The sequence below is a fragment of the Corapipo altera genome, unplaced genomic scaffold (assembly GCF_003945725.1).
Source record: "Corapipo altera isolate COAL_440 unplaced genomic scaffold, ASM394572v1 61305, whole genome shotgun sequence".
NCBI lineage: Eukaryota > Metazoa > Chordata > Aves > Passeriformes > Pipridae > Corapipo > Corapipo altera.
In genome coordinates, this window is record NW_020884909.1 from 5,011,894 (window position 1) to 5,020,946 (window position 9,053).

Genomic DNA, 9,053 nt, shown 5'->3' on the forward strand with positions numbered 1-9,053 from the left:
GGACAGGGACATGTCCTTGGGCCTCTCAGGTCACCTCTGCAAGTCCTTCTGCTGAAAGACTGGCTATGCACAAGGCTGTGCCAATGCCCAAGAGCCTGTCCCTGTCCCACCCTGCTACCCAGGGGCAGGGAGCTATGGCTCCATCTCCCTGTCCCTGAGCAAAGCTGACTTGCTCACTGTCTCAGCATAAAGCTAAACTGGCCATGTGGTTTTCAGGTTGTTGGGAACTACTGGTAAATCTGATGTTTGCTTGAGTGCATATCACTCCCCCTTTAAGGTCTCTTGAAGGATTACCCCACAGTGAAAAGCAGGTGCAAATTAAAAAAAAAAATCAAGCTAAGGTGGAAAGATTGAAGAGAATGAGAGACTCAAACCTTGTGTGGAATTATTATTTTTTATTGCTGGTACACTCACCTTCAGTCCTCAATGACACCAATTGCACTTTTTTCGTGAGTTAAGAAAGAGGCAGGTGAAAATATTCAGATGTTGTAGTGGAATACTGAATGCAGGTAACATCAAATAACACTGCAGCACCCAACCACAGCCATGGCAGTGAGAAGTGATTTCCTCCTTCAAGACAGCAGATGGGGGCTCAGCAATTTACAGCCTCAAATAAAATGTGCACAAGATTAAGAGGAAGTGAGAGGGAAGGGTAAAAAAGTGGTTGTGGTTAAAGACTCTGAAAGTGCCTGAGGAGGAGACTAGTAGATGTAGACATTGGTAGGAATTCTTGTTGCAAGAGAAAATGCAGTTTTGAAAAAAATCAAAAATGTTCATAAACATCAACCACAATGGGAGAGAAGACCACATTATGCCTGGGGAAAAGCAGCCTTACAGACAATCTGACTCATGGGAGAAATAAAGGCACAAGTGAACAGCAACTGCTGAGACAAAACAAATCCTTTTTGGAAGTGTCGTTTAATTTTTGAAATTACTCAAAATGAAATACGTTGTTACACTTTCAGCAGACTTAACTGAAGCATTTTAATTATGAATCATTCATTCAGAACTTTTGCTTCACAGCAACATTTTGTTTCCACTTTTTCGTAGAGTCATAAAACGGCCTGGGTTGAAATGGGACTTTAACGATTATCTAGTTCCAACTGGCCTGCTCTGCATGGGGACACCTTTCACTGGACCAGGTTGCTCAGGGTACTATTCAACTTGACTTTGAACACTTTCAGGGATGGAGCAACAACAGCCTCTCTGGGCAATCTATTCCAGTGCCTCACCACACACAGAGTAAAGAATTTTTTCCTGTTATATGATCTAAACTGACCTTCCTTCATCTTAAGGCCACTCCTCCTTGCCCTGCCACTATATCCTCTTGTGGGCTCTCCATCTTGTAGGCTCCTTTCAGGTACTGGAAGGTTGGTATGACTTACATGAGCATTTATACCAGTAGAAAGGGAAGAGCAGCGCTGGGGCGCAGCTGTGGGGACTATGGAGTCAGGATCTGGGATGCAGGGGTACAGTAGGGGCATATCCAGGAACAGTGTCCACTTAAAGCACTGTTTACTCTTTGACATTATTGTAATTTTTCAGTGGGATTTGAGCTGCTGAGCATTTGTCTTCTGTTAAGTGGGATAGGAGAGCTGGCAACTGTATGTGGGGGCAGCAGAGTGGGAGTGGGGGCCACAGTCCTCCAACAGCCTGGGATGCTCTCTGTTTCAAGGCTGCTGTCACAACAAGGGCTGTGAAGTCAAACGTTTTGAAGGACAAGTATCTGGTCCCAGATGGGATAGATAGCTATCCACACATCATTTGGGGATGTGGATAGAGCAGAGTGGATTTTATGAGAGGTATGTGAGTAAGGACATGCAAACAGCATTGTTGTGCTGAGAGGGGAAAGTAACACACACGTTCCTAATAGACCTATTTAATGCAAGCTCACAAACAATGGTAATTCTCACATTATTCCATCAAAGGCTGGCCTAAATACAGGCTGCCTGAACTTTGTATAGCATGAGGAAGTCGTGACTCCCTGCCTGAACTGAGCCTCAGCAGCTGTATGTACCCATCCGACACTGAAATATCTGCGCCTGAGATGGAGCTCTGTGGAAATGTGTGAGTTATACAACACCTGACTCTCGAAATTTAGTTGTGTAACTTGCTGTTTCCTTGCATGTAACACACTGGAGAAGTTCGCAAACCCAAGTGACTGAAAATGTCAGGTTACAATGTACCCTTTCAAAGATGTGCAACCCTGGCACTCCTGGGGCTATACATCACAAACCATGCAGCACAACACTAATTTAGCCTTTGTATTATAATTTATGGTCACATTCCCTTCCCCAGCTGGGGAAGTGTACCCAAAAATAGAACTTACCAGAAAAAGAGCACTGGAATTAACTTATCTAAAGTACCTGGGTCTCTGATATTGCAAAACGAGAATAACAGCACCTCATGTGATTTGTGACTGAATACCTTCTCCAGTCATCACTCAGGTTAATTTCATGATTGAAGTCCTATATTTCATTCAACCACTTGAATGAGCAAGCCACACAGTTTCTGCTATTTTTTTCTGCTGGAACAGCATCTGTGTCTAACAGGGATAAGTGGGGAATATGAAGAAGAAAAAGTTACAGAACAGTTTGCTGCTGCTGCAAGAAAATTACATGGCTTCTATGTTCAGCACTTCTGTGTTGTACAAAAGAGTATGAAGGCAGAAGCTCTCACTGTCAGGCTTTCTGGAGAAAGCCAGTAAGTGAGCAGGAATGAAAGACAGGGGAACTGACAGTTGTAGAAAGCACACAGAGTAGGACAGAAATACATGTACAGTGTGTTTTCATTCACGGAAATGTCACTAATTTTGTAATTAACTGAGCTTTCAGAATTTCTAGTTTTAAAATATGGCCCTGGGCTAAACACAGGCACCCAGTAAGAAGGTAGGACTTTTTACTTTTGTGAGGCACAGAAAGACAGCAGTAGTTTTTGTGATACCAGTCTCTCAACACTGCAGGGCAAAGCATCTCCCTGCTTCACTCTGGCCACGAATGCATAATTGCCCAGTCACTCCAATGTCGTCACCCCCCACCTCTTACATCTTTGTCATCACAAGGTCTGGATGTTGTTCTCTGCCAACCAACACAACTGTGGGGGGAAAGAAAAAAAAAAAAAAAGAGAGAGAGATTATGTCTACTACAATATCTTGCCATTTAAAAACACGTGTTTCCTCCTTGTTTAACTTGCAGCATATGCCAGCATAATTACATCAGGCTGCATCAGCTGTGTAATCTGACACGAAGTTGCATAAGAAAAAATGCCTCGTGCAATGTGCTTCATCATCCAGGAAATATGAAGACCTTTAGTCAGGAAAACAAATAACTCTGATGCAGAGATCCTTAATCCAACATAGCCTCTGTATCATCCTCACTAAAGCTGTCATTGCCTCTTCACATGGTCCGTTCCAGCAAAACACAGCCCTTCTGTAACAAGTAGCTTTTTCACCCGTCATGATCTGGACCCCACTCTGTTATTCACACGGGGTAATTCTCCTGACTCCAGGGACAGCACTCACAGATCTGATACTGTACTGGATGAATGGATCCCAGCAGTATGTTAGTAACATGTGCTAATTGTTATGTCACACACACATGTATCCTAAATGCTCCTTCCGCTTTACATCCAGAGCATGTACAGCCATGGTATGGCTGAGTGGAACCACTCAGCCTCTGCTAGGTTATGGGACCTTGTGCCCTTCCTAGTATTTAAGGCAAGGAACAGGATTTTGCCTTATATTGGAACACTGCAGAAAAAGATTAATTCCATAATACACGTTTTGCCAGAAGTCAACAAAATATATTTCCAAAACTTGCAGCAAAAGGATGCAGGCACATTTTTACATAAATAGCTGTTTGTCAGATTCGTGGTTATTGTCCTCTTTGAGAACTAGATATGCAAAACAAATTCCAGAATTAAAATGATCCTGACCATCTTTACATTCATCACTCATCTTCCTTCTCTAAAGTCTAACAAGTTCCAGTAAGACAACATGAAATCATTAATAACAGGTCATGTTTTCTATTCAAGAGTAGCAGAGAAAATTCTGTTCCTTTTCACACAGTAAAGACCATAGCTGGCACCCCCAGCCCTGGATGACTTTTTTTTCCAAGGGGAAAGCAATTCTTCTAGCCAAGTGGAAGTATTATCTTTTGCACAATGCCAGAAATGGAGAGAAAACTTCTTCCATATGAAAATTTCAGCCTTCTCTCACTGATATTTGCACATAGATGTGGCTTTTCATTTGTCAGGGGGAGCAACCACACCACTTCAACTCTCCTGGTTGCACAGCACTCTCCCTACTAAGCATGCAGTTGTTAGAAACCATTTTAAAAGCAGAAAATTTCATACTGTGCTCCACTCGCAGTTTGCTTCATCAATCTATTGCCTTTTTTCTACTTAAAATGCGGGTTCTTTCAGTCTATGAGAGCTGTTTTGTTTAGTGCCTGCACAGTGCTTGACGCTGATGGGCTCAGGTTGAAGCAATCTGTATGGCTTAAGCACGCAAATAGCAACTGACTATTATAAGAGGTAATCACTGTAGAAACACTAGCATTTTATATGAGAAAAATATAACTGAAAATTCAAATCACTACTCTCATCATCAGAAAGTTGGGCAAGTCAGGTAGTGACTGGTCTTGCATCTTGTCACGTTCAAAACTTTCATTAACAGCTCACGTGATGCAGTCCTTCTCAAGAGTTTCCAAAACATGAGCACAGGAGGAATTGTAAGGTTTCTCAAGGACAGGATCTGAGCTCAAAATGGTCCCAAGAAACAGGTGAGGTCGTTTGAAATCAACATGATAAAGTTCAGCACAGGGAACTGCAAAGGACTACAGTCAAAGAAGCAAAAGGAAATGCAGAAATTTGAAACAGGTAATAACTGTCTGGTCAGCAGTATAATGATAAAGGATTTGGATTTGTAGAGGTTTGAACTTAAACATGTGACATTTTTAAATACTAGATTTCCTATTTTTCTGTTACAAGGAACCACCTCAGCACCTGTCTTGGAATCGTAGAACTGTTGGTTGTCAGTGACAACTACCAGGAGAAAAATAGGTTTAAGTTAGAGGACGGGAGACCAGAAAAAGGATCTTTAAATATGTAAGTGTAGTGAAGCACAGTGATAAAGACTGCTTCATTGAAGGGTTTTCTTTGAAAAAGTTAGTTTTCTGTCAGGTTACACATCAACCCGGGTGACCCCTGGAGGTTTTTTTTCTAGCCCTGCACTTTCATGGTTCAATAGACTTGAGTCCTCCAGCTAGAGAAAATTCCCATTTTGCACATGAGCCTAGAGACAGAGCAAGGAGACTACAGTGCTGATCCCTGTGGCTTATGTCTTTACTTAACATGGATGGGAACTTCCACCTTCCTCTGTTTGGAAACTGAACCCTCTTTGGCTGTTACAGTGTGAGCCTTTGCTTCCTGCGTACTAATAGGACCCGGCCTATGAAGGAAGGAGGGCATCACTAAAAATGGAGATGGTCATTTAGGGAGTTAAGACTTAAAAGCAACTGAACAACCTGCTGCAATATCAGCTGTGGTGATAGCTCTCGGTGGTTTCACTATCTTGGGGCAAGTACTTGGTGTGTGCTCCTGCTTGGTAACATTGATCAATAAATGTAGGGTCCTTCCCTCACAGCTCTGAGCCATGCACTCCCTTGACAGCTAATGTTCTATAGGAATACATACAGGGGCAGATAGTAAAGGGCAGCTGGCACACTCTAAATGCACACTTTAATTTGCTTTGTGGTGAATTGTGAAGATGCTTGCACACACCTTTAGTCCCATGGTACGTGTATTTTAAAAAAGGGGCAAGCAAAGGTCAAATGCTCTTGAAATGTACTTGCCCAGAGAAGCTGTGCACACCCTACCCCTGGCAGTGCTTAGGGCCAGGTTGGATGGCACTTTGAGCAACCTGGTCTAGTGAAAATGTCCCTGTCCATGGAAAGGGGGTTGGAACTAGACAGTCTTTAAAGTCCCTTCCAACCCAACCCCTTGTATGATTCTACGATTGTGTGATGCTTTATGGGAACAGGTAAGTTATTCAGTGATATCAATTAGTCTCATATTTGAAGTCATTAATGGAAATTTTTTCCTTCAGTGTGCTGAACTGGGAGTTCTGACACAGAGTTTTCTAGGTATAAATAAATAAATAAATAAATAAATGCCTCAAAACCCAATATCTTATCGCTGAGGTTTATCCCTCAATAACCAAATAAACTATAGTTTTCAAATATATTTGAAGACATAAAAGCAGGAAAAATAAAATCCTCTGACAAGTCTAAGAATCACATACACTATAATACACTGATTTTTATTTCCAGACCTTTTCCTCATCGTGCCAACAATGTTCTCACGAAGGAAATACTAAAGTGTCAACCTAAGCACTAGACTATGTCAAAATCCTCTTGTCTTACCTTACACCCAACAATTGTTTTCCTTCCCTGTCATGGTGTCACAAAAGATCTTAATAAGAATTATGTATCACAAAATATAAAGGTAAAACTACTTGTAGTATAGTATAAGATAGTGCACTATATTAGAGCAATTATTGAAGCAATTAAATTAAAGCTCGAAAAAAGAAATAATTACTAAGTAGAGATTTGATGTAACTCACCCATACCAGTTCTTGTGGGGAGACCTCTTCCACTCAACTTTGAAGAGTAACCTTGAGGAGTGTCCTCACCCAAGGGAGGAATCTCCACACATACACCACAGAAAAGGTTGTGTTGGAAGATCCCAACCTTATGGGAGTGGACTGGACTTTTATAATATAAAGTGTTTGACTGCTAGTCACAGGCCTAGCTTATCTGTCAAATCCTCCTTCAAAAAGTAGGACGTGTATTTGAATTTTGGCAAACCAGGCTGGTTTTAGCATAATTGAACAGCAAAATAGCACCCTAGCACCAGCAGTAACTCACCACAGTGGTCTTGCATTGGCAGACTCTGGGCCTTATTGGGGTGGAATCATCGTGCCACACTCCCCTACGGAAATCCAGCTTTTCTTGGAGCAGAAGACATTTTGCCAAAAAGGAGTGTCATAGTCTACTTGTGGTGCAGGTCCACATGGCTCATTCCCAGGCAGGGGAGGTCTGTTCCCACTGCCCACCACTCTCCATGGGATTCACACTCTCTCTGCCTTAAGGTCCTTCATTGGTTGCAGAAGTGACTGAGATGTTTCACAGGGGGTTGGGTGGGGGAATGACATATTCCTGAAGCACTTGGACCACGAGGACTAAAAGTACTGTGTGTATCTAAGTCACAGCTGCCCAACATTGCCTCTCACAGCTGTGAGCCACTTCACCAGTCTCCCTCTATACAGCCTCTTTTAATTGATGAGGTCCAAGTAAAGGAATCATAATAATTTTTGCCAATGACAAATTCTTATCTGTTTCAGAAATTATCAGATAAATCCAGAGGCACGTGAACAATAACAAAGCAGACCCTGAAACTCCTTCCTCCTCTGAGTAACATGATGTAGTTATGCAGCACGACAACATACTGGACACAGCTCTGAGTTTACTAATTTAATCTCAGGATCACACAGATGAAGGGAAGGACAAATGCAAAGGGAAATTATTTCCAACAAGTAAACACCATGCAACAAGAGAGTTTGTTATTTATAGGAAGGTCTTGGCTGTTACATTGTACAACACTGCTGTGGCAGAGGATATTTCTGATGTTAACTTTTCTGCAGACTCCTCTGGGAACTAAAATAGACAGTAGGGTACATTGGGCACAAATCTAAAAGTGTGAACATGTTTGTAGTATTCAGTGAGATACAGGATAATACAGACAACAGATAATTTGAGTCCAATAATGTTCACTGCAAGGAAACTGAAGACAAACACTCACTGCCTCCCATTTCTTCTGTGAATTGGAACACACTTCGCCTTCTGCTCTTTGTAGAATCCATTTCCTAGGAAACACAGTTCCTTAAGACTCTCAGAAGTACTAAAGACCCAGAGCAGCACTCTGGCTTTCAAAGGCCAAAGTAAAAGACTAGTATAGCTATATGTAGGCAAAACCCTATGTTCTGATTTCATCCCTCTGCTGCTAGCTACATGGCTGTCTTAGGAATCTTTTGATCTGCATCACTTTCTGCATTAAAAAAGGATGGTTTTTGAAAAAAATCAGTCTCTTCTGTGAGCACCTTCACAAAGGACAGAACACTTTAATGTGATAAAAGCCAAATGGCATGAGCTTTCCCCGAGAATCTCCTCTCCTAAAACTGCCAAGAGTAGATTAAAAAAAAACCCCAACCTTAACTAATTCTTTTGAACCCTAAACATACTTGTGTACTCCAGGCACTTGCAGCCAGCAATATGTCAATATATCCGGTAATGCAGCAAACCCAAAATTTTCCTGACATCAAGAAATCCCTAATGCAAACTCTGGCTGTGCCACAGACGGGTCACACAATCCTGGGTGTCTCTCTGGCCCTCTCAGCCTCATTTTCCCCTGTCTGTGGAATGAAAGCAGTGCTCAGAGTTTTGTAATGTGAGTAGGATTATATAAAACTTCGCTTCGATGCTTTAAGACTGAAAGCTGCTAACTATCATTATTAATTCATGGCTTATTATTCTTGTTACAGAAAATCTTCCTAATAATTTAAAGAATCAAATTCATTAAGGAATTCGTTCCCTTCATTCATGAAGGTCTGTGATCAGCTTTTCTAGTAGATAGTTTGGTCTTATTAATTTTTAATTACTTCATAAGTAATAGGTATGAAAACAAAGATGGATATTTTTTGTCATATATAAACTTATAAGGAAATGCTTAGAAAACCTTAGTTTCTTTCTGTCATGGACTACTTTTTTTTTTTTTTTCATCTTTTCACTAGACCGCTTCAGGCTTATAGGAGTGCTATAACACTTCCAACAGTAATAGGAGTACCAGCAAAATACCAGGGAAGAGTCTTTCCCCTCACAGTGGGTAGAATATGAGGGCAGGAGCAGAAGCAGTTCTTACACACCGAAGTTGAAGTAGCAGGCAGCATACTGAAATTTTGTTGTCCCTTACCTTGAAAATGACCAGGAGAAAACAAA